The sequence below is a fragment of the Lithobates pipiens genome, unplaced genomic scaffold, assembly GCF_037356315.1.
Source record: "Lithobates pipiens isolate NorthernLeopardFrog02 unplaced genomic scaffold, aLitPip1_a1.2 Scaffold_16, whole genome shotgun sequence".
Lineage (NCBI taxonomy): Eukaryota > Metazoa > Chordata > Amphibia > Anura > Ranidae > Lithobates > Lithobates pipiens.
In genome coordinates, this window is record NW_027507748.1 from 356,398,502 (window position 1) to 356,424,436 (window position 25,935).

The window sequence follows — 25,935 nt, forward strand, 5'->3', positions numbered from 1 at the left end:
TGCATCTCTGATGAGTCTTCTCCTTGTCTGAGCTGAAAGTTTAGAGGGACGGCCAGGTCTTGGTAGATTTGCAGTGGTCTGATACTCCTTCCATTTCAAAATGATCGCTTGCACAGTGCTCCTTGGGATGTTTAAAGCTTGGGAAATCTTTTTGTATCCAAATCCGGCTTTAAACTTCTCCACAACAGTATTACGGACCTGCCTGGTGTGTTCCTTGGTCTTCATGATGCTCTCTGCGCTTTCAACAGAACCCTGAGACTATCACAGAGCAGGTGCATTTATACAGAGACTTGATTACACACAGGTGGATTCTATTTATCACCATCAGTCATTTAGGACAACATTGGATCATTCAGAGATCCTCGCTGAACTTCTGGAGTGAGTTTGCTGCACTGAAAGTAAAGGGGCCGAATAATTTTGCACGCACCACTTTTCAGTTTTTTATTTGCTAAAAAAGTTTAAAATATCCAATAGATTTCGTTCCACTTCACAATTGTGTCCCACTTGGTGATTCTTCACAAAAAATTTAAATGTTATATCTTTTTGTGTGAAGCCTGAAATGTGGCAAAAGGTTGAAAAGTTCAAGGGGGCCGAATACTTTCGCAAGGCACTGTAAGTAAGTCTCCTCCTTGCAGGCAGCGTTCTCTTTTTTTCCCTCACTACTACAGCCAGTTATGCTGCTGCTGAAAGCAGGATTTTTCTTTTCCCTCACCTTGCCGGATTCATCTGGCCAAGCCGCACAGGTTCAAGTCTCTCCTGTGACCCGCTGTCCAGGCTGTAAATCTCCTATATGGAGGAGACCTCCCCCTCTCAGGATCCAGGATGAGGGGGGTGATGGCATCTGGTTCTTCATCATGACTTCATGGATAGACATTCATTGGACTTTCTGTTTGGCCATGAAGCGTGCAGGTGGTAAGGCACCACATGGTGCACAAATACATAGTTTTCAGTTACTGCTGTAAATATGTTGCTAACTTGCACCACTGAAGGCATATGTCACACATGTGAATTTGTCTGGCTTGTCCATAGTTTCAGTCTGTTTACTATTGCCTCACAGGTTGTGATTTGTATCTGCAATATTGCTAATGCTGATAGCAGGTGTGCTATGCTGGCTGACGCCTTCCTATTAAAGCGGAGGTCCACCCTAAAGTGGACCTTCCGCTCATCGGAACCCTCCCCCCCTCCGGCGCCACAATTGGCACCTTTCAGGGGGAGGGGGGTGCAGATACCTGTACAGTACAGGTATCTGCACCCACTTCCGGGATAGCTCTCTGCGGAAAGGGGCGTAGATTACGCCCCTTTCCGCAAGTGCCCACCCCTTTCCGCAAGTGCCCCGCTGCCTGCTGGGAAACACACAGATCCCAGAGGCAGCGGGGACCGTCCTTATTGCGCAGCGCGACTCGCGCATGCGCAGTAGGGAACCGGGAAATGAAGCCGAAAGGCTCTATTTCCTGATTCCCATACCCAAAATGGCGGCGGCAGCACCTGAGAGACGATCTAGAGATCGGCTTCGGGTGCCGACATCGCGGGCGCGCTGGACAGGTAAGTGTCACTATTTTAAAAGTCAGCAGCTGCAGTATTTGTAGCTGCTGGCTTTTAAAAAAAAAAAATGCGGAGTCCCGGCGGACTCCCGCTTTAACTCAGCAAGGCCTGGCCCTACAGGCTTGACTTATTGTCTGCAGGTATGCTGTTAGCTTGCATCACTGAAAGCACATATATCGGCGGGCGCTCGCGAGCAGTGAACCAAGATGGCTGCAAGCTAATCACGCTCCTCCACCGCCAACCACGCTGGCTGAGATATCGCCATTCCTGCACGTCTGTACGGGCTTAAAACCTCCTAGAATCACTGCTGGTCATATGGGGCGCAGATCGGGCACAGTGCAGAGCTCCACAAGGAGACAAGCTGTTCATACAAGCCTCGCGGCCTTCCCGCTGGACGGTCTGCCGGACACACAGGCCTCGGACATGGAGTCTTTCCCCCCCGCCACCCTCAGGTGAGCTTGAGGCCTGCTCAGACACAGAGAGCCTGCAGGGAGCCCAGCAGCCTTATACAAGGCAAGACTCACGCATTGCCGGACGCTGAACTGCTGGCTCGTTTTAAAACCAAGCTGCAGGGGGAATTGTCGGCGGCCACCTACAAGCTAGCCACACACCTCACAAAAGAGATCCGTGAGCTGGGCAGCCACACGAATGCTCTAGAGGACAGAATGGAGGCTGCGGCAATAGTAATAGACCATCATGGATAGGACCTACAAGACCTCCGCAGGGAGCTGGATGCAGCCCTCCTGAAACTAGAGGATTTTGAGAACAGGTCCGGATGGGGGAACGTCCAGCTTAGGGGACTCCCCGAAACAATTTAGGTTTTAACCTCTACTGCCACGACCCTGTTCCAGGAATTAGTCCCAGGCATCCCCATAGAGCGCATGGAGTTTGACCGGATCCATTGGGCTCTGGGACCCAGGAAGGAGGGGGGCCCCCACGGGACATTATCATCAAGTTTACGTACTACCGCACTAAGGAAACACTCCTTAAAGCAGCACGGGACAAGCCTGATCTTTGCTTCCAGGGTCATAAGTACCAACTCTTCACTGATCTTGCTCCCACCACAGTGCAAAAGAGACAACAACTGAAACCGTACACCTCAGCCCTGTTGGAGCACCACATTAAGTATGCCTGAGGTTTTCCTTTTCGCCTCGCATTCGTACACCAGGGACGGAGCTACTCTGTGCGCACCGTGGAGGAGGCCCAGATGACTTTTGAAGCATTACATCTGCTTCCCCCTCCAGATAACCCCAACAACCGGGAGAAGGCTCAGGGTCCCCGGCCCTCCTCTAGGCAAATAGGCCATGTGTGGGAACCGGTCGGCAATCGAAAGCGGGCCCTACCTGGCACCCCGCCACCTTCAAGATCCCCTCGCTCTTATCCAGGATGAATGCCACACGGGTGAGCCCGTTTGCTATTCTTTTCTTATGGAGCTGCCTTCTCCAGGCCTCTGATGTACTCACTTTTTTTTCCAGCTGTAGACTCGGTTTCTACCAGGTTGTTATGACCATATCCCATTAAATTTTGCCGTGGAGTTCCCCTTAAAATCTATACCAGTCCCGAAGGGGCTGGGGGGGGACTAGTCATTTTTTTTTTTATCTGTATTGCCGGGAGCCAGCAATACATTACAGCCGCAAGTAAGTTTGGAATTTGTCAGAAATGTCATTAATTCTGCGGTATGTTCTATACATTGGCAGACTAAGGGGACCCCCAGGCATGATATTTAAAGGAATATTTTATTTTTATTGTTTCTCTTTAAGCATCATTAAAATCACTGCTCATTTAAAAACAATCGTTTTAAAAACTTTTTTTTGAATTGATACATGTCCCCTGGGGCAGTACCCTGCCCCCCATAGACTTTTTTTGGCAATAACTTCCATATAAGCCTTTAAATAGAGGACTTTTGATTTTTCATGTTCGCTTAGACTTTATTAGAGTCTGCATGTTCGGTAGAACTTTTTGCCTGTTCGAGATGTTCTAGTGCGAACTGAACTGGGGGGGGGTGTTCGGCCCATCCCTAATGTAAACAGAGCCTGAAGGATGTACAGTAGGGAATTAAGCCTCCAGGGGGAGAAAAAATTGGGAGAGAAGACTGTATCTAGGTAAACTTTCAACCAGTCAGCTTTGCTAGTACAGCAGATGAATCACCAGTGCTGAGATGGAGGACCCACATAGACACCAGATATGGGTGCAGGCTTGAAGAGGGAGGCCCAGGGCATTGTGGCCTGCCTCTTGCCAGTCCCTGCAGGGATGTTCCAGCAGCAAAGAGGCCACCAGGGACAGTGCAGCCTACACCACTTGTCAGTCTTCAGAGGCATTGTAACCTACATTCATTCACCTCAATCCAGCCTAGAGGAGTGGCCATCAGTGGGCAGAGTGCTGCATCAGTGTAGTGAGTGGCTTTTGGCCACCATTATTTGTATTAACCTTTAACTATGTGATGTCTGGAAGATTTTACCCCCCTTAATGACCAGGCCACTTTTTGGGATACGGCACTGTGTTAATTTAACTGACAATTGTGCGGTCATGCAACATTGTACCCAAATAAAATGTATGTCCTTTTCTTCCCACAAATAGAGCTTTTCTTTCGCTGGTATGTGATCACCACTGCATTTTTTTTATTTTTTGGGCTTTAACTACTTTCTGCCGAACATCTGTGGACGTCCTTGGGTTTTAGTGGTTATGCCAGGATGATGCCTGCATCTGCAGGCATCATCCCAGTATGAAAATTTCAGTCTGTGATTCTATTTCCAGCAGAAGTGATTTGAGTAGTGATGGAGGGGGGTCCCGCCCCCCTCTCGTTATCGCTGTCTTTTCTGGGCTCTGCTGTCCGACTGGGAACAATGCAACTGGCAGCAATGGCTGCTCAGAACAGAGAGAGAGAGGAACTGATGTTGCTCCTCTTTCTCTGTGACCCCAGAAACTGTGAGCGATGGGTACTACAAGTCACCCATGAATATGTTGGTTTCTATAAAGATATATAAATCGGGAAAGGACAGGAACATTTTGAAAGGTTTTCCAATGCTTATCCTAACTCAAAACTAACCAACTTCACCATTTATGATTTGCTAATACATATCACATTTACATCTGATCAAATCACATTTACATCTGGTTCATACAGTGACTGTTCAAGACTGGATCTTTTTTAGGACAACATTATGAAAGATAAAAATAGAATTTTGTGAAAATCAGTCTAATGATTCTAATAAACCAGAAATGTGACAGCTTGTCCTACAATTCAGAAATGGTATTTGGACGTTAAGCACATTGGGGAATTTTAACATGACATTAAAAATAAATACCAAAGTGAAATCCTAAATGACAACTGTAGATTCATTTACGTCAGTGTGGTCAAACTGTATAATATGTTTATTATATTATTCTAAAATTAAAGAATATAATGTCTTAAATACACGTGCAATCAAACCATAAGCATTCAGATCTCTCAAAAAAAAATTATGATAAAACTAGCATGAAGCACATTATAAAAGGTGTCACTGATTGTTTTTGTCCATCTATATTTTTTACGTTTTAAGTTTATATACAGTTGTATACAAAAGTTCAAAATCCCCTGACAATTTTCATGATTTATAAACATTTGGGTGTTTGGATCAGCAATTTCATTTTGATCTATCAAATAACTGAAGGACACAGTAATATTTCAGTAGTGAAATTAGGTTTATTGGATTAACAGAAAATGTGCAATATGCATCAAAATGAAATTAGACAGGTGCATAAATTTGGGCACCCTTGTCATTTTGGGGTGCAGCCAAAAACAGCCCACGGACCACCTCCAAAGACCTACAACATCAACTTGCTGCATATGGTGTCACTGTGCACCCTTCAACAATTCAGCACACTTTGCACAGAGAGAAGCCGTATGGGAGAGTGATGGGAAAAAATACTTTTGTGCACTCATACAACAAATTGAGTCGCTTGGGGTATGCAAATCCATATTTGGACAAACCAGCTTAATTTTGGAATAAGGTGCTGGGGTGTGATGAAACAAAGATTGAGTTATTTGGTCATAACAAGGGGTGTTATGCATGTCGGCAAAAGAACAAAGCATTCCAAGAAAAACACACAGTAAAATTTGGTGGAGGTTCCATCATGCTGTGGGGCTGTGTGGCCAGTGCGAGTACGTGGAATCTGGTAGAAAATGAGGGTCACATGGATTCCACTCAATATCAGCAGATTCTTGAGAATAATCGCAAAGTTGAAGTTACGCCGGGGCTGGATATTTCAACAAGATAACGACCCAGAACACTGCTCAAAATCTACTGGGGAATTTATGCAGAGGAAGAAGTACAATGTTCTGGAATGGCCATCCCAGTCCCCAGACCTGAATATCATTGAACATCTATGGGGTGATTTGAAGTGGGCTGTCCATGCTCGGCAACCATCAAACCTAACAGAACTGGAGATGTTTTTAAGGAGTAATGGTCCAAAATGCATTCATCCAGAATCCAGACACTCATTACAGGCTACAGGAAGTGTCTAGGGGCTGCTATTTCTGCTAAAGTAGGTTCTACTAAATATTGTGATTTTTCTGTTGGAGTGCCCAAATTTATGCATCTGTCCAATTTAGTTTTGATGCATATTGCGCATTTTCTGTTAATCCCAAAAACCTAATTTCACTACTGAAATATTATTATGTCCTTCAGTTATTTGATAGATCAAAATGAAATTGCTGATTCAAACACCCAAATATTTATAAATGATAATCATGGAAATTGTCAGGGGTTCTTAAACTTTTGCATACAACTGTATAGTCAAAATGTAAAATCATTATATTCATTTTCACATTGAGTTTCAATTATTTATAGCCTATTCCTATTAATCTGAAAGATCCAGAAATTTGTAAACTTGCTTTGTTAAGATCGCCACACATTTATGATCTTGAAATCTGTGACACATATTCATTATGTAAGTACTGTAAGTCGGCATTGCTGTGTCACACATTTTACAGAGCCTGACTTCTGAACTACAGAGGTGCTAAGGGGAGGAGTTACAGGAGGTGGGGTTGGTACAGGAATAACTGCTTGCAGGCAGCACGGTACCATGGGATATATGGTCCTTAGAAATTGAAAAGAAACAGTGGAGGAGAAGCTGTAAAGCATGCAGGGAATTCAAGATATTGTGGAAAGAGATGGCCAGCAGACAGGTGCACTTATACCATGAAAGCAGATTTTCAAGTAAGTTTATATTGTATTTTCATAAATAAATAAATATTATTTTTATTCTTATTACAATGCTGATGTTATAAAATGAAAGTGTATGCTGGGACCATTGAACTGCTTTAACAAATCATTTAAAAGCTATACAAATTGGATACAGTTCTCCACATACTGCAAATATACAATAAAAGTTTTCACACCCCACGGGAATGTCATCATCATCTACCAACATGACACTGTGTTATTTCTCAGTGGTGGGATGTGTCTGCACTGACGCTGTCATGCATGATGACATTATCCATCATGCACATGTGTGGTGGGAATTAAAGCGGAGGTCCACCCTAAAGTGGACCTTCCGCTCATTGGAATCCTCCCCCCCTTCGGCGCTACAATTGGCACCTTTCAGGGGGAGGGGGGTGCAGGTACCTGTACAGTACAGGTATCTGCACCCACTTCCGGGATAGCTCTCTGCGGAAAGGGGTGTAGATCTATGCCCCTTTCCGAAAGTCCCCCGCTGCCTGCTGGGAAACACACAGATCCCAGAGGCAGCGGGTCCATCCTTATTGCGCAGCGCGACTCGCGCATGCGCAGTAGGGAACCGGGAAATGAAGCCGAAAGGCTCCACTTCCTGATTCCCATACCCAAGATGGCGGTGGCAGCACCCGAGAGGCGATCGAGAGATCGGCTTCGGGTGCCGACATCGCGGACGCGCTGGGCGGGTAAGTGTCACCATTTTAAAAGTCAGCAGCTGCTGTATTTGTAGCTGCTGGCTTTAAAAAAAAAAAAAACGGCGGAACTCCCGCTTTAAGTTCTCTGGATGCCAGTTTGGATAATCTTTATATATATATTTCAATGGAGTTTTCCCACACCTTACATTTGTTCAGATTTGACTTAATTAGGCTGGTTGATTTAATGGTCATCATTATTTATACCAGCTGTAGGAGCAGCTCTGTCTCTTTATGTCCACCCTGGGGCAGTCTAAGGATTCTTTGGTATCTGACAGAGGCAGCACTATGAGTATTTCTAAGCCTTAGGATGGTTAAATTATATTATATTTGAATGGCCCTTAAAAAAATCTCTGTTTTGGACATCTCTTTTTAGTTTCCTTTTTTCAGAATCTATGGGCGCTAATCCTTGCAACTCGCTGCACAACTTTCATTTACATATTTTTTTCTCAACTTTATGTAGGTGCAATGTGTACTTTTTGAATCTGGATCTTTTTTGCTCCCTTTTTTGTGTTTACTTTTTCTTTTGTTTGATCCAAGAATGGTGCGGTGATCCTGTCAAGCAAGATCTCCCTGAACCTCCTACATGGTAGTGGGTGGGTGGTCCCCTAGTGCAATTTGTTTTTAATCATCAGTGCTCAGTGATCCCGATCCCTTGGGTTGTAAGTGTAAAACACACTCTTTGAAGCTTCTGGGCCTTTTGGCTAAGATCGAGTGTAGTATCTGTTCTTATCAGTTGCCAAAGGAGGCGCTGCGCTTCCCCTATAAAGAGGGGAGGTAGAGAACTCCAATGGTGTCATTAGCAATTGGAAGGACGGTTTCGGTAGGGTTCACACCGTGCTGCCCGATAGATACTGGGGGCCGGTGCATGTTTGAGTTTGAGCCATCCAGAAGGGTGCTCCTGGTGCGGATGGGTGCTGCATTGGGTCTGACCCAGATGGTTGGGTCCCTGGCCTTCTTGCCTAGATTGGGGTAGCTCTAGCTCCGGACAGTTCTTTGGGAGAGAACGATTGCTTGTCTACAGCACTGGGGTGGAGCAGTTAGTACTTCCCAAATATAATTAGGTGGGAGTGATGGGAGCGAGGGTTGAGCTTGTTGAGGTCCGGGCTCTCCCCAAGCTCCCAGAACTTCAAGACTTCCTGCCTGGGGTGGGGGCTGCTGTGGTCTGGGCTGTTGGTCAGGGCGGTCTTGAAAGCCTATGGAGTATGTGCCCTTGGAGTGGCAGGCCAGGGGTGCCATAAGATCACTGTGAGTGAGGGTCACTCTGATTTTTGGCACTAAGGTCACTGCACCATATAACACGCTTTTTTAGCACCTGCCTCTTGGGGCGGGCCTTTTGGTTGGGACCAGAGGAACTTTTTATTCCTGGCCGGAGGGTTTGATCATTGTTTTACACAATGGTCACCTTTTCACTCTCCTCTGCATTTATTCCTTCCCTACTTTGTTTTTATTTATTACTTTGTTTATTACTTTGTGTATTTTTATGTTGTACACTGCACGTGTGATGAGTAGGGTAGCAGGTCCTTGGGCCTGCCCTGAAAGTCTTGGGAGAGAGTGGACATGGCCTTCTGGCTTAGTTCTCCCTCTCTCTCATGGGGAGGCCCACCTGGTACTTGGGGTGGGCCTGTTTCGGCAGACCTTCCAAAGAAAGGGGTCCATCTGGTTTCGGCCAGATGGACCACATTTTAAGTATCCTTGTCCCTGTCAGGAGCCTAACACTCCGGGGGATTCAGGGCAAGGCCCTCTGATTTCAGAGGGCTTGTGTATGCGTTGCACTTTTTTGTGTTTCATCGGGTAACGTTTTTGAGTGTGTTTTGCATGCCATCTGTTTTAACAAAAAAAAGCTGAATTTCTTGTTGCTGAGCATCAGTTGTGATGTGTTTTTGCCTATTGCTTCAGCTTCTGTACCTTCTCTGTTCCCTTGAAGAAGAGAGTGTCTCAAAACACGATTTTTAATTGATGTGCTATAATATGTGGCAAAAAATATATATTTTAATTAATTGTTGGGATACCTGTAAAATCCCAATCCACAGATATTTTTTCTTTCTACACACACAACTACCGGTAATATGTAAGGTAAATTCTACAGGCTTTAAAAAATCTATTTGTAAATGGATAGAAAGTTTGCTATTCAGAGAGTAGTGGTTAATGAATCATACTCTGAATGGTCTAAGATTATCAGTGGTGTACCCCAAGGTTCAGTGTTGGGACCCTTACTTTTTAAATATATTTATAAATGATATAGAGTCTGGGATTAAAAGTACAATTTCAGTCTATTGCAGATGACACCAAGCTATGCACTGGAATTACTTCCTTACAGGATATCTCCAACTTACAAGCCAATCTCAGTGCACTGCTTGCTTGGATGACTGTGTGGCATATGAAGTTTAATGATAATAAATGTAAAGTTATGCACTTGGGGGCTAAGAATATGCATGCATCATACATACCAAGGGGAGTACAACTGGGGGGAATTAATTGCAGAGAAGGATCTTCTTGTTCTGGTAGATCATAAGCTTAATAATGGCATTCAATGCCAAGCTTCAGTTTCCACAGTGAACAAAATCCTTTCTTGTATTAAGAGGTATGGACTGCAGAGTGAGAGATATAATTTACCCCTGCACAAATCATTAGTAAGACCTCACCTGGAATATGCAGTTTTGGGCACAATTTCGTAAAAAGGATATTGGGGAAGTGGAGAAAGTGCAGAGAAGGACAACCAAACTGATAAGAGGCATGGAGGAGCTCAGCTATGAGGATAGATTAGGGGAACAGATTTTTTTCTCTCTTGAGAAGAGGAGATTAATGGGGAATATGATCAACATGTATAAATACATAAGTGGTTCATATAGTGAACTTGGTGTAGAGCTATTCAGTTTGAAGTCACCACAGAGGACAAGGGGGCACGCTTAACGTCTGGTGGTAAAGAAATTTAACCCCCAAATCCAGAAAGGCTTTTTCACAGTAAGAACTGTGAAAATGTGGAATGCACTCGCTCAAGAGTTGGTATTGGCCAGCTCAATAGATTGTTTTCAAAAATGCCTGGTTTCTTTCCTAAATACACAAAATATAACCGGATAAAAATCTTTATAGATAAGATTGATTCAGGGAATATCCAATTGCCTCTTGGGGAATCTGGAAGGGATTTTCTAACCCGCTGGAGTAAATTTGATCATGCATTATTGGTGTTTTGCCTTCTTCTGGATCAACTGTGGGTTTAGGATAAGGTATATAGAGGTTTTCTACGTGTGTGTGTGTGTGTGTGTGTGTGTATTTTTTTTCTCTGTGGGTTGAACTAGATGGACTTGTGTCTTTTTTCAACCAGAATACCTAACTACCGTATATACTCGAGTATAAGCCGAGATTTTCAGCCTCTTTTTTGAGGCTGAAAGTGCCCCCCTCGGCTTATACTCGAGTCATCGCTGTCTGCCCGCTCGATCAGCGTGTCGAGCAGACAGACAGCGGCCATTCTATGATTCAAAAGCCGCGCCTCCGGCTCCGCCTTCGCCTGTGATAGGCGGAACACTGAATTTCCCAGCAGCCTGTGTTCCGCCTATCACGGGCATCGTCTCATCCTCGTACTACGGACGAGGATGATACGACGTCCGTGATAGGCGGAACACAGGCTGCTGGGAAATTCAGTGTTCCGCCTATCACAGGCGAAGGAGGAGGCGCGGCTTTTGAATTTTACAATGGCCGCCGACGAAGAGGGCACGGGACGGAGGCAAGGCAAGGCACGGCACGGGACGGGACGGGACGGGACGAAGGCAAGGCACGACACGGGACGGAGGCTCGGGACAAAGGCTCGGGACACAGGTAGACTGGACACACACACACACACACACACACACACACACACACACACACACACACACACACACACACACACCTGTACTGCCCACTAAACATGATGGGATTTTTGTCGTGGCTATGACGCAAAGTGGCTGCTGGATGGTCTTCTCTGTGTGGGTGGCCAGCGGGAATAAATCTGCGACTCAACTATTCCCTTTTCCCTGCCAAAGTGAATGGGTCCTCAGCCCTGGTTCACACTATATTGCCATGCAGCTAACACTGCAAACCCTATTCATTTCCGCACTGCGTTTTGCGATCTGCTGCGGGTGTAGGTGCAGGTAGGCTGGACACACACACACACACACACACACACACACACACACACACACACACACGGATGGAGACACACACACACGGATGGATGGATGGATGGAGACACACACACACACAGGGATGGATGGATACACACACACACAGGGATGGATGGATGGATGGAGACACACACACACAGGGATGGATGGATGGATGGATGGAGACACACACACACAGGGATGGATGGATGGATGGATGGAGACACACACACACAGGGATGGATGGATGGATGGACACACACACACACAGGGATGGATGGACGGACACACAGGGATGGACGGACACACAGGGATGGACGGACACACAGGGATGGACGGACACACACACAGGGATGGACAGGCATGTCTCACCCTCGGCTTATACACGAGTCAATAAGTTTGCCAGTTTTTTTGGGGGTAAATTGGGGGCCTCGGCTTATATTCGGGTCGGCCTATACTCGAGTATATACGGTATAAGGATTTGTCTTTATTGTGCATGAAATGTCCATGGGAGAATGTAAAATATAGATGACCTTGTTGTATTGATTAGTACATTAAGAATATGTAACCTACATTAACATTCAAGCTGTAAAGGTAGGGTTATAACTCCTGTCAAGTTTTTTTGACATATGTGTCCCATAGGGCACACTTCCTGTCCCATAACCAAAACAGGAAGTGAGAAAATATTCCTCCAAACTGGGGGGAATTCTAGGGTGTACCAGGGTCACCAGAACTAGTCTCGCCATGAGAAGAATTTCCCTCTATTACTATTCTGAAGTCAACTCAAAATTTGAGATTTTCTTTTACTTTCACTTCCAATGATGGTGGTAAATAGGACAAATAGAGAGGGGAATCTCTATATGGAAGCACAGACAGCAATATAAAAAAACAGATGTTCTAACCCCTCTCCACTCAATGCAAACCAAAAGAATTTGACTTTAGTTACACTTTTATTTGGTTCTGTATTCATTAATACACCATTAAAATTATTTTTTAAATGCAATCAATGTAATTACTTGTATAATGGCATGATATAAAATTCTTGCAGTCTCTATACAACAGTCCATGTGCTGGGGAGAATGCTGATAGGAGAAAAAAGTATGACAGAGGGATAAGCCCATCACTGTGCTGCTTTTCCTTCACTGTTCAGTCACAGGCAGGGAGCAAATTTGTGCCACTAATTTACGCTTCTTTGAACTCCCCCCTCACTATCAGCTGTTACTGTACCACAGAAGGTACTACTAAAGTGTACTCCATCAGTCAAGGGTGGTTAAATAGAGTCTGAAATTACTTACATTGAGGAGAATGTGGTAATTTTAAAAAGGGAATGTAGGCAGGGCAGTTTACAGATAGGGATGAGCCGAACACCCCCCAGTTCGAACGGAGCGAAAATTTGTACGAACTTTAGAACCCCATTGAAGTCTATTGGACTCGAACATTCGAAATAAAAAGTGCTAATTTTAATGGCTAATATGCAAGATACTGTCCTAAAAAGGGTTTGGGGACTTGGCTCCTGCCCCAGGGGACATGAGTCAATGCCTAAAATATTTTTAAAAATGTCCGTTTTGGCGGGAGCACTAATTTTAATGACGATTAACCACTTAAGGATCGCCGCATGGCAATGTACGTCGGTGCAATGGAACCGACAGGCACAAGCACGTACATGTACTTGTTCGCCTTCCAGTGGGTGGGGGGTCCGATCGGACCCCCTCCCACTGGATGCGGCGGTCCGTTTCACTGCAGGAGCGATCCGGGATGAGGGGATAGCCATTGGTTTCTGGCCATCCCCTCTCGATCGCTCCTGGCAAATGAGAAGCTTCCCCCGCTGTGTATAGTAAACACAGGCAGGGAGGAAGTGATGTCATTCTCCTCGGGGCGGTCTTTTTGACCGGACTACGAGGAGAACACTGAAAGCAAGTGTGCACCAACACTACACTGACATGTAGGTACACATAGGCACACAAACCCCCCAGATCACCCCGCCCCCCTCCCCCTCCCAGTCACAGTGTCACTGATTGCAGTGATCATTTATTTACTGATCACTGCATTTAGTGTCAGTTGTGACAGTAAAAACTGTCAGGGCAGTTAGTGTTAGGTCCAGGGTAGCCCCCTACCCCCCTAATAAAGGTTTAACCCCCTGATTGCCCCTAGAGTTAACCCTTTCACCCCCTTTTGCCAGTGTCACTAAGTGATCGTTTTTCTGATCCCTGCATTAGTGTCACTGGTGCCGCTAAGTAGCTAGTTATTCTTTTAGATTCACCGCCAGGTTTTTATAGCGCTAGGTACCCCGATATACTACCCAATAATGGTTTTTAACCCCCTGATTGCCCCTAGTTAACCCTTTCACCCCCTTTTGCCAGTGTCACTAAGCTATCGTTTTTCTGATCGCTGCATTAGTGTCACTGGTGCCGCTAAGTAGCTAGTTCTTTTTTTAGGTTCACCGTCAGGTTTTTATAGCGCTAGGTACCCCGATATACTACCCAATAATGGTTTTAACCCCCTGATTGCCCCTAGTTAACCCTTTCACCCCCTTTTGCCAGTATCACTAAGCGATCGTTTTTCTGATCGCTGCATTAGTGTCACTGGTGCCGTTAGGTAGCTAGTTATTTTTTAGGTTCACCGCCAGATTTTTATAGCGCTAGGTACCCCGATATACTACCCAATAATGGTTTTAACCCCCTGATTGCCCCTAGTTAACCCTTTCACCCCCTTTTGCCAGTGTCACTAAGCGATCGTTTTTCTGATCGCTGCATTAGTGTCACTGGTGTCGCTAGGTAGCTAGTTATTTTTTTAGGATCACCGCCAGGTTTTTATAGCGCTAGGTACCCCCATATAATACACAATAATGGTTTTAACCCCCTGATTGCCCCTAGTTAACCCTTTCACCAGCGATCACCATGTAAGTGTCACTGGTGATGCTGGTTAGCCAGTTAGTTATTTAGGTTCCCCGTCAGGTTTTTATATAGCGCCAGGGACCCCCATATACTACCTAATAAAAATGTACACCCCTTGATTGCCCCTAGTTAACCCTTTCACCAGTGATCACCGTATAAGTGTTACGGGTGACTCTGGTTAGTTAGTTTGCTTTTTCTAGCATCAGGGCACCCAACATTTATTACCCAATAAAGGTTTAACCCCCTGATCACCCGGCGGGTGATATCAATTAGGTTTTAGGGTCAGGGTCTGCGTCGACCCAGGCAGCGCTAGGTTAGTGCCAGTACCGCTAACACCCACGCGCAAAGCATAAACCTCCTGTAGTGGTATAGAATCTGAACACATCAATATCTGACTGATCAGATCTATACTAGCGTCCCCAGCAGTTTAGGGTTCCAAAAAAACGCATTGTTAGCGGGATCAGCCCAGATACCTGCTAGCACCTGCGTTTTGCCCCTCCGCCCAGCCCACCCAAGTGCAGTATCGATCGATCACTGTCACTTACAAAACACTAAACACATAACTGCAGCGTTCGCAGAGTCAGGCCTGATCCCTGCGATCGCTAACAGTTTTTTTGGTAGCGTTTTATATTTAAATCCGGAAGGCAGTGCTTGGATTTCGGGGTCCCGTACGTGGCTAGGCTCCCAAAAAGTCTCCCACATGGGGTATCCCCGTACTCGGGAGAAGCAGAAGAATTTATTCTGGGGTGTAATTTCACTTATGCCCATAGCATGTTTGAGCAATATATCATTTAGGGACAACTTTGTGCTGCAACTTGTGGCAAAATATAAAATATTTCATGGACTCAACATGCCTCTCAGTAAATAGCTTGGGGTGTCTGCTTTCCAAAATGGGGTCATTTTGGGGGGGTTTTGTGCTATTTTGGCATTTTATGGCCTTCGAAACTGTGATAGGTAGTGAGGAGTGAAATCAAAAATTTGCACCCTTAGAAATCCTGAAGGCAGTGATTGGTTTTCGGGGTGCCGAACGCGGCTAGACTCCCAAAAGTCCCACATATGTGGTATCCTCGTACTCAGGAGAAGCAGCAGAATATATTTTGGGGTGCAATTCCACATATAACTATGGCATGTGTGAGCAATATATCATTTAGTGACAACTTTTTGTAAACTTTTTTTTTTGTGTCATTATTTAATCACTTGGGACAAAAAAAAAATATTCAATGGGCTCAACATGCCCCTCAGCAATTTCCTTGGGGTGTCTACTTTCCAAAATGGGGTCATTTGGGGGGGTTTTGTGTTATTTTGGCATTTTATGGCCTTCGAAACTGTGATAGGTAGTGAGGAGTGAAATAAAAAATTTGCACCCTTAGAAATCCTGAAGGCAGTGATTGGTTTTCGGGGTGCCGTACGCGGCTAGACTCCCAAAAAGTCCCACATATGTGGTATCCCCGTACTCAGGAGAAGCAGCAGAATATATTTTGGGGTGCAATTCCACATATGACTATGGCATGTGTGAGCAATATATCATTTAGTGACAACTTTTTGTAAACTTTTTTTTTTTGTGTCATTATTCAATCACTTGGGACAAAAAAAATATTCAATGGGCTCAACATGCCCCTTAGCAATTTCCTTGGGGTGTCTACTTTCCAAAATGGGGGGGAGGTTGTACTGCCCTGCCATTTTAGCACCTCAAGAAATGAGATAGGCAGTCATAAATTAAAAGCTATGTAAATTCCAGAAAATGTACTCTAGTTTGTAGACACTATAACTTTTGCGCAAACCAATAAATATACGCTTATTGACATTTTTTTTACTAAAGACATGTGGCTGAATAAATTTTGCTCTAAATGTATGACTAAAATTGAGTTTATTCGATTTTTCTTATAACAAAAAGTAGAAAATATCTTTCTTGATCATACATCACGGGACACAGGAGCTCATTACATAGTGGGTTATATAGGCACCTCTGGTGATTGGACACTGGTTAACCCCAATTAAGGAGAATTCCTCCCCTATATAACCCCTGCCACATGGGAGGCACCTCAGTTTTTTCGCCAGTGTCTATGGTGGTTGGTCACGTAAAACATGTGCTATGAAGAAAGCTCTGTGCAGGTCCCTGCGGGGGCCTAAGGGCTACAACAAACTGGATCCATATCTCGGGCCGATATTTGACTCCCAAGATGGTATGGTACCCGGGTCTTGTCATCCGAAGAAACGAGGTTTGGCCTGTAAGTCTTCTCCTATTGGAAGACTGGGCTCTGGGAAAACCAGACTTGGTGTACTGTTTACATAGTGGCACGAAAGTTTCTGGCAGAGTCTTTTACAAGGTCCAGGTAGGAGGTTCTTCTGAGAAAGAACCCCAGAAAAACCTAAAGGTTGGCACAACTCTGCCCGTCGTGATGGGTGAAGGCTAGAATCTGTCTGTTTTCAGCAATTCCTGTGGTGAGGACAGGTAAGGGAAGTTAATCCTATATATAATTATATTATGGATTTCTTCATTTGAGTAGTAGTATGTCTTACCTGGTTTCCACCACTAGAGAGAGTAAGAGCAGCCTGATGCATACTTTCATGCCTTTCAGTACACATGCTCAGTGAAGCCTGGTTCTCCAGAGGTCTCACGTCTCCACTGCACTCCCTGCCACAATAAGCCTATACAGGGGTCCCACGTAGTCTGGGGGTCCCACGCAGCTCTGATGAGAATCCTTTCCCCCCCCCTGGATTCCGGCGGTCCTTGTGCACGCACACGCGTGCCGAGCGCTCTCCCGGGCTAATAGAGGAGGGGGCAGTGTGGTTGTGAGCAGTGCACGTTGGTGTGCACGGCGCTGTACTGCGCAGGCGCCAGGCGGCAGTTTTAAAAGCCCAGAGTGTCAGGGGGCTGTAAGTGAGAGACACAGGAGCTGTGGGCAGTAAGAATCCCAGGCAAACCTTAGACACCTACTCAGCATCAGGTTGTGCAGTATTAAGCATATATATTTTATTGTGAGACTTTTAGCACAACGGTGATTGCACTTTGTATTAGTACCTCTGCTTTGTAGCGTAGGACTATGTCTCCTCGTAAGAGGGTCTCAGGGGGAGGTAACAAGGGCACTGGTAAATTACCGCTTAGGTCCAGGGGTTCTAAAAATGCCTGTAAGTTACCATCCCCCCCTGCAAGACTGGAGCCAGCCTCACAGAAAGAGTCAGTGCCCCTGTCAGGTTTTGAAGCCTCTCCTAATGTCTCAGCCCTGGTATACGTCACTGAGGACTCCCTTAGGGCTACATTGGAGGGTTTTGAAGGGAGAATCATGAATTTTATTTCTGCCTCCCTGAAAGATAGCAGGAAAAGGGGTAGATTTCCTCCCTCTGCTGAGACTCCTCTTTCAGATGATTCTTCTGACAATGAGGAGAGATCCCTATCTTGGGACAGGGATCTTGAGCAGTCAGAGGAATCAGAGGAAGAGGAGAGAGTCCCCTCCTCCCAGGCGCTCAGAAAGCAGGTGCAGTATTATACTGAATTGGTGCGTACCACATTCAGAATGCCTGCTGCTGAAGTCGCTACATCCTCTGTTTCTTCCCTGGGAGTCAGGAAAATCCCACAGACTGCTTTTTCCTTTCCAAATTATTCCCTTAATGGATAAATTGATGTATGAGGATTGGGGACATCCCGATAAACTGTTTGCTCCTCCTAAAAGGTTTTCTATGCATTATTCTCTGGAGGAAAGTTTCACCATGAAATGGGGGGTCCCATCTGTCGATGCGGCTGTTTCTTGCGTGAATAAAAACCTGACCTGTCCGTTGGATAATGCTCAGGTATTTAAAGATCCAACTGATAAGAGGTTGGAAACATTATTAAAAGCCTCCTTTTCCATGACTGGCGCTGTAGTGCAACCTACAGTCGCAGCCATGGGGTTGTGTCAGTTCCTCAAGGAACAGGTTAAGCAGATGCTTGGCCTCCTTCCCAGTGAGGAAGTGGAGAATTATGCAGAAATACCTCAAATTCGTCCAAAAAATTTCAGGGGGTAAATCTACTCTCCTTCCAGTCAAAAGGAACAAACGTCCATCTTTTAGGCATTCTCTCTCTCCCGGAGCATCAAGCTCTAAGCAGTGGCGACGGCCTTCTCAACCCTCCTCTACAGGAAAGGTTCAGGGCCGAGCCCAGGGGCAGAAAAAGACTTGGGGGAGAAAGCCTGCCAAGCAGAGCCCAAAAGCTTCCTTGTGAAGGGGCGCCCCTGCTCGCCCAAGTGGGGGGAAGGCTTCGGCAGTTTGCGGAAGCCTGGTGGGAAGAGATCCGGGACAAGTGGGTGATCTCTTCGGTATCTCTGGGCTACAAGCTAGAGCTTCAGGAGATTCCACCTTCTCCCTTTCTAAGGTCAAGGATCCCCAGGGACCCAGTAAAGCAAAAAACGCTATTTCTGTCCTTAGATCATTTACTATCCCAGGGGGTGATAGTAGAAGTGGACCCAAAATAACAGGGTTCAGGGTTTTACTCAAATCTCTTTAACGTTCCAAAGCAGAATGGAAGTGTCAGACCTATCCTAGATCTGAAGGATCTGAACCGGTTTTTACGCATCCGGTCCTTCCGAATGCAGTCAATTCGCACTGTGGTCTCCTCCCTGCAAGGGGGAGAATTTATGGCATCAATAGACATCAAGGATGCATATCTCCATGTGCCAATTTTTCCCGCACACCAAAAGTATCTAAGGTTCGCGGTAGAGCGGCACCATTTTCAATTTGTGGCCTTGCCGTTCAGGCTCGCTACGGCCCCTCGAATCTTCACAAAGATTCTGGACCCTCTCTTGGCAAACCTAAGAGCTCAGGGTATACCCGTCATGGCTTATCTAGACGACTTGCTTCTCATGGAGAAAACAGTAGCGTTCCTGAACCACAGTGTTTCCAGAACGCTAGAACACCTGCAGTGCCTAGGTTGGATTATAAACCTAGAAAAGTTGTCCCTACAGCCTGCTACCAGGTTGGAATACCTGGGTATGTTTATTGACACCGCTCAGGGCAAGGTGTTTCTTCAAAGGCCAAAAGCCTTGGCCATCAGGGATCTGGTGCGCCTAATTCTGGGCAGGAGATCTTCCCCCATTCGCTTGTGCATGAGACTGTTAGTGAAAATGGTCGCCTCCTTCGAGGCCGTTCCATTTGCCCAGTTCCACTCAAGGCCTCTGCAAAGATGCATCCTTGCGGCTTGGAACAGGAAGCCTCAATCCTTGGATCTTCCAATGCGTCTATCCCCAAGGACACAGAAGAGTCTCGTCTGGTGGTTACAAACTGAGAATTTGCTGAAAGGCAAAACTTTTCTTCCTCTTCCATGGAAGGTTATTATGACAGATGCCAGCCTGACAGGCTGGGGAGCAGTGTTAGAGGAGACGTGCTCGCAGGGGAGATGGTCTGCGATCGAGAAGCTAGTGCCCATAAATGTCTTGGAGATCCTGGCAGTTTACATGGCTCTCATAAAGTGGTCTTCCAGACTACGGGGTCTCCCTGTTCGGGTTCAGTCCGACAATGCCACAGCAGTGGCCTATATCAATCACCAGGGCGGTACCAGGAGTCTGGTTGCGCAAAAAGAGGTGAATCGCATACTTGTCTGGGCAGAAAAGCATGTTCCATGCCTTTCTGCAGTCTTCATTCCAGGAGTGGAAAATTGGCAGGCGGATTTTTTGAGCCGCCAGCAGTTGTGCCCAGGAGAATGGGCTCTGCACCCCGACGTGTTTTTGGACATATGTCACAGGTGGGGTACTCCAGACGTAGATTTGTTTGCGTCCGGGTTCAACAGAAAACTGGACAAATTTGTGTCAAGAACAAGAGATACACTTGCTCAGGGGTCATATGCTCTGGCTTCTGTCATGGTTCCTGGGAAGAGTCAAGAGGGAAACAAAATTGGTTCTTTTGGTAGCCCCGGCTTGGCCCAGGTGACTGTGGTATGCAGAGATCATCACGTTGGCAGTAGGCAGGCCATGGATCCTCCCTCTCCGGCCAGATCTGCTCTCACAGGGTCCGATTTACCATCCTACTTTACACAGTCGGAATTTGACGGTTTGGCTGCTGAGACCCACATTCTGAGAGACCGTGGGCTTTCGGGGCCAGTACTTTCTACTCTGGTTAATGCCAGAAATTTACTACAAAATCTGAAGGGCATATGTTTCCTGGTGTGAATTCAGGAAATGGCATCCTAGGAAAGTATGTCATTAGCAGGATCTTGGCCTTCCTCCAGTCAGGCCTAGAAATGAATTTGGCCGTAAGCACTATCAAGGTGCAGATTTCGGCCTTGTCAGTGTTTTTTCAGAAGCCACTTGCATCGCTTTCCCTGGTGCAGGCTTTCATCCAGGGGGCTATGTGGATAAGGCCGCCAGTCAAACCTCCGGTATGCCCATGGGATCTGAATTTGGTTCTCTCGGCTTTGCAGGGGCAACCTTTTGAACCTTTGCATCTGGCTTCATTGGTTCTTTTGACCAAAAAATTGGTTTTCTTGGTAGCCATATCCATGGCTAGAAGAGTGTCAGAACTAGCAGCTCTCTCCAGCAAAGAGCCGTATCGAATTGTTCATAAGGACCGGGTGGTCATGCACCCCAACAGGTCCTTTCTACCTAAGGTGGTTTCGGGATTCCATTTGAATCAAGATGTAATCCTACCGTCCTTTTTTCTGGACCCACAGTCTGCAGAAGAAGAATCTTTGCACACTTTGGATGTGGTTAGAGCAATCAGTATCTATCATCAAGCAACTGCTCAGATAAGGAAAACTGATTGCTTATTTATTTTGCCGGAAGGCCCTAGAAAGGGCCAGGTGGCATCAAAATCCACTCTCTCAAGGTGGATTAGACAGACTATTTCTCAGGCCTATAGTGTTAAAAGGAAAATCCCTCCTTTTCAAGTGAAGGCGCACTCTACTAGGGCTGTAAGTGCTTCTTGGGCAGTGCATCACCAGGCCTCCCTGGCTCAGATCTGTAAGGCTGCAACTTGGTCATCAGTCCACACATTCACCAGATTCTATCAGGTGGATGTCAGAGGGCAAGAGGATATCGCCTTTGGGCGCAGTGTACTGCAGGCTGCAGTTTAGGTCCTCCGGCCCATGGTGGTCTATAATTATAATCTGTGTCTCCCTCCCCTCAATCTGAGCATTGCTTTGGGACATCCCACTATGCAATGAGCTCCTGTGTCCCGTGATGTATGATCAAGAAAATAGGATTTTTATATACAGCTTACCTGTAAAATCCTTTTCTTGAGTGTACATCACGGGACACAGAGCTCCCGCCCCTCTTGGGTTTTACGTGGTTTCCTATTGCTTTGCTACAAAACTGAGATGCCTCCCATGTGGGAGGGGTTATATAGGGGAGGAATTCTCCTTTATTGGGGTTAACCAGTGTCCAATCACCAGAGGTGCCTATATAACCCACTATGTAATGAGCTCCTGTGTCCCGTGATGTACTCTCAAGAAAAGGATTTTACAGGTAAGCTGTATATAAAAATCCTATTTTTTTTCTCGAAATTTTCGGTCTTTTTCCATTTATATCGCAAAAAAATAAAAAAAGCAGAGGCAATCAAATACCATCAAAAGAAAGCTCTATTTGTGTGAAGAAAAGGACGCAAATTTCATTTGGGTACAACATTGCATGACCGCGCAATTACCAATTAAAGCAGTGCAGTGCGAAATTGTAAAAAGACCTCTGGTCCTTAGGCTGACAATTGGTCCGGGGCTGAAGTGGTTAAAGTGAAAAAAAAGTGAAACATTCCTTTAAATATCGTGCCTGGGGGGTGTCTATAGTATGCCTGTGAAGTGTCACATGTTTCCCGTGTTTAGAACAGTCCCTGCACAAAATGACATTTAACGGAAATAACGTCATTTAAAACTGCTTGCGGTTTTAATGTTATATCTGGTTCTGGCAATATGGATGAAAATCATTGACAAAAATGGCATGGGTAGCCCCCCCTGCCCATTACCAGCCCCTTTGGGTCTTGTACGGATATTAAGGGGAACCCCGTACCCAGGCCCTATATACTCAGAACAGCAGTATACAGGCGGTGCAAACAAGACAGGGACTGTGTAGGTTTGTTGTGTTAAGTAGAATCTGTTTGTAATTTTCCACTGGTACATTTTTAAATGTAGCTCCAGTCATAAAATCTATTTTTAAGCTTTTTGGAAAACATAGGGAAGGGTTATCACCCCTGTATAATTTGTTTTGCCGTCCGTCTTTTTTCATCTCACTGCTGTTGTCTCCTTCCATTTGCAAGTAGGAGATGTTTGTAAGTTGGATGTTTGAAAGTAGGGGCCTGCCCTATATGCTCTGCAGAAATGGCGGAACAAGGCGTTGGTGTTGCCACAACATTGTAAGCCTTCAAAGTGACTCTTGGTGGGTGCTGGAGCCCCCTGCTGTGAACGATTATATCAAGACTTGTAATTACATGCCATTGTTGAACAGTGGTAGAAAAATTAACATTTGGTGGTTGTGGTGCTGGTGCCACAACACTATAAGTCCTCACAGTTACTCTGGGTGGGCACAGGAATGGGCCCTCCTGTGAACTATTATATCAAGAATTTTAATTAAATGCCCCTGTTAAACAGGGGCTGAAAAATTGGGCCTTAGGCACTGGTGCTGGTGCCACGACACTGCAACCTCTCCCATATACTCTAGTTGTAGTGCAGGAATGAGCCCTGCTGCAAAGCATTGCATCAAAAATTGTAATTAAATGCCCCTGTTAAATAGGGGCAGAAAAATTGGGCCTTAGGCACTGGTGCTGGTGCCACAACACTGCAACCTCTCCCATATACTCTAGTTGTGGTGCAGGAATGAGCCCTGCTGCAAAGCATTGCATCAAAAATTGTAATTAAACGGCCCTGTTAAACAGGGGCAGAAAAATTGGGCCTCGGGCACTGGTGCTGGTTCCACGACACTGCAACCTCTCCCATATACTCTAGTTGTGGTGCAGGAATGAGCCCTGCTGCAAAGCATTGCATCAAAAATTTTAATTAAACGCCCCTGTTAAACAGGGGCAGAAAAATGGGCCTTAGGCACTGTTGCTGGTGCCACGACACTGCAACCTCTCCCATATATTCTAGTTGTGGTGCAGGAATGAGCCCTGCTGCAAAGCATTGCATCAAAAATTTTAATTAAACGCCCCTGTTAAACAGGGGCTGAAAAATTGGGCCTCAGGCACTGGTGCTGGTTCCACGACACTGCAACCTCTCCCATATACTCTAGTTGGGGTGCAGGAATGAGCCCTGCTGCAAAGCATTGCATCAAAAATTGTAATTAAACGCCCCTGTTAAACAGGGGCAGAAAAATGGGCCTTAGGCACTGGTGCTGGTGCCATGACACTGCAACCTCTCCCATATACTCTAGTTGTGGTGCAGGAATGAGCCCTGCTGCAAAGCATTGCATCAAAAATTTTAATTAAATGCCCCTGTTAAACAGGGGCAGAAAAATTGGGCCTTAGGCACTGGTGCTGGTGCCACAACACTGCAACCTCTCCCATATATTCTAGTTGTGGTGCAGGAATGAGCCCTGCCGCAAAGCATTGCATCAAAAATTGTAATTAAACGCCCCTGTTAAACAGGGGCTGAAAAATTGGGCTGGTGGCGTCACCCAGAACCAAAAATGTTCCTCCAACATATCAGGGGAGGAGGAGAGGATAGACAATCAACATAACAGGACAGTCACTCAGCATCAGCATAGGCAGTCTTGAAGGGATGTGATATTTCAAAAAAAATTATTTGTTTACATCAGCTTCAGGTGCTTGGTAGCTGTGGGTGATCCAAGACTGATTCATCTTGATGAAGGTCAGTCAATCAACTGAGTCGGTGGACAGGCGCACCCTGTGATCGGTAACAAAGCCACCAGCAGCACTGAAGGTGCGTTCCAAAAGAACGCTGGATGCAGGACAGGCCAGTAGCTCAATTGCATACTGTGCAAGCTCTGGCCAGTGATCCATCCTCCAGAGGATTTTCGGTGGGAAAGGTGTCCAAGTCTGACCTTGCCCCTAGGTATTCCTGCACCATGTAAATCAGACGCTGGCGATGGTTGCTGGAACCGATCATACCTTGGGGCTGCTGACTAAAAAATTGTCTGAATGCATCGGTCAGACGGCCACCTTCTCCACCGCTCCTTCTGACCGATGCCTCAGCAACACGTTGTCCAGGATCAGGAGGTTGTAACCTCCCAGTCTCTGGGAACGCATTGCAAAGACCTTTCTGTAAGGCCTCCCGGAGATGTCTCATCCTCTGCTCCCTCTGCGACGGCAAGATAAGGTCGGCAACCTTACCCTTGTACCATGGATCAAGGAGAGTGGCCAGCCAGTAATGGTCCCTCTCCTTGATCCGAACAATACGAGGATCCTTTCGCAGGCTTTGCAGGATCAGGGAGACCATGCAGCGTAGGTTAACTGAGGCATTCGGTCCGGAGTCCTCTGGGTCACTAAGGACAACATGATCCGCAGCTACCTCCTCCCAGCCACGTACAAGTCCACGGGTTTCTTGGGACTGTAAATCCTCCCTACAAGACTGCTGCTGCTGATGCTGAGTGCCAGCCTCCACCTCCATGCTGACACAATCATCCTCCTCCTCCTCCTCATCCTCTTCCTGTGTGATGGGTGGCACAGCAGGAACACTGTCTGGATAAAGGGGGCCTTGAGAGGCAAGGAAGTCCTCCTCTTCCTGCCTCTGTTCTGCCTCAAGTGCCCTGTCCATTATTCCACACAGCGTATGCTCCAAGAGGTGGACAAGAGGTACAGTGTCACTGATGCATGCATTGTCACTGCTCACCATCCTTGTGGCCTCCTCAAACGGTGACAGGACAGTGCATGCATCCCTGATCATGCCCCACTGGCGTGGTGAGAAAAAATCGAGCTCCCCTGACCCTGTCCTGGTGCTGTAGTCGCACAGGTACTCATTGTTGGCCCTCTGCTGCGTGTGCAGCCGCTGCAGCATGGCCAACGTTGAGTTCCACCTGGTGGGCATGTCACATATAAGGCGGTTCTTGGGCAGGTTCAACTCCTTTTGGAGCTCAGCCAGCCGAGCACAGGCATTAAATGATCGGCGGAAATGCACACAGACTTTCCTGGCCTGCTTCAGGACATCCTGTAAGCCTGGGTACCTGCCCAAGAACTGCTGCACCACCAGGTTAAGGACTTGAGCCACACAGGGCACATGGGTCAGTTGTCCCTGTCGGAGGACGGAGAGGAGGTTGGTGCCATTGTCGCAAACAACCATTCCTGGCTTAAGCTGGCGTGGCGTCAACCACCTCTTGGCCTGCCCCTGCAGAGCTGACAAAACATCTGCCCCAGTGTGGCTCCTGTCCCTCAAACTAACCAGCGCAAGCACGGCATGGGATCGTTTTGCCTGCGTACTTGCGTAGCCCCTGGAACGCCTACGGAGCACTGCTGGTTCTGAGGACAGAGCACTGGAAGAGGCCACGGAGGAAGAAGAGGGGGTGGAGGATAGAGGTGTGTCACAACCAATAGTAGCATTTTGGAGGCG

General features: G+C 46.3%; 1 pseudogene; it reads left to right on the forward strand.

Moving 5' to 3' along the window:
• The first annotated feature begins 8,131 nt into the window (after positions 1-8,131).
• LOC143986394 (U2 spliceosomal RNA) lies at positions 8,132-8,238 on the forward strand (annotated as a pseudogene).
• The last annotated feature ends 17,697 nt before the right edge of the window (positions 8,239-25,935 follow it).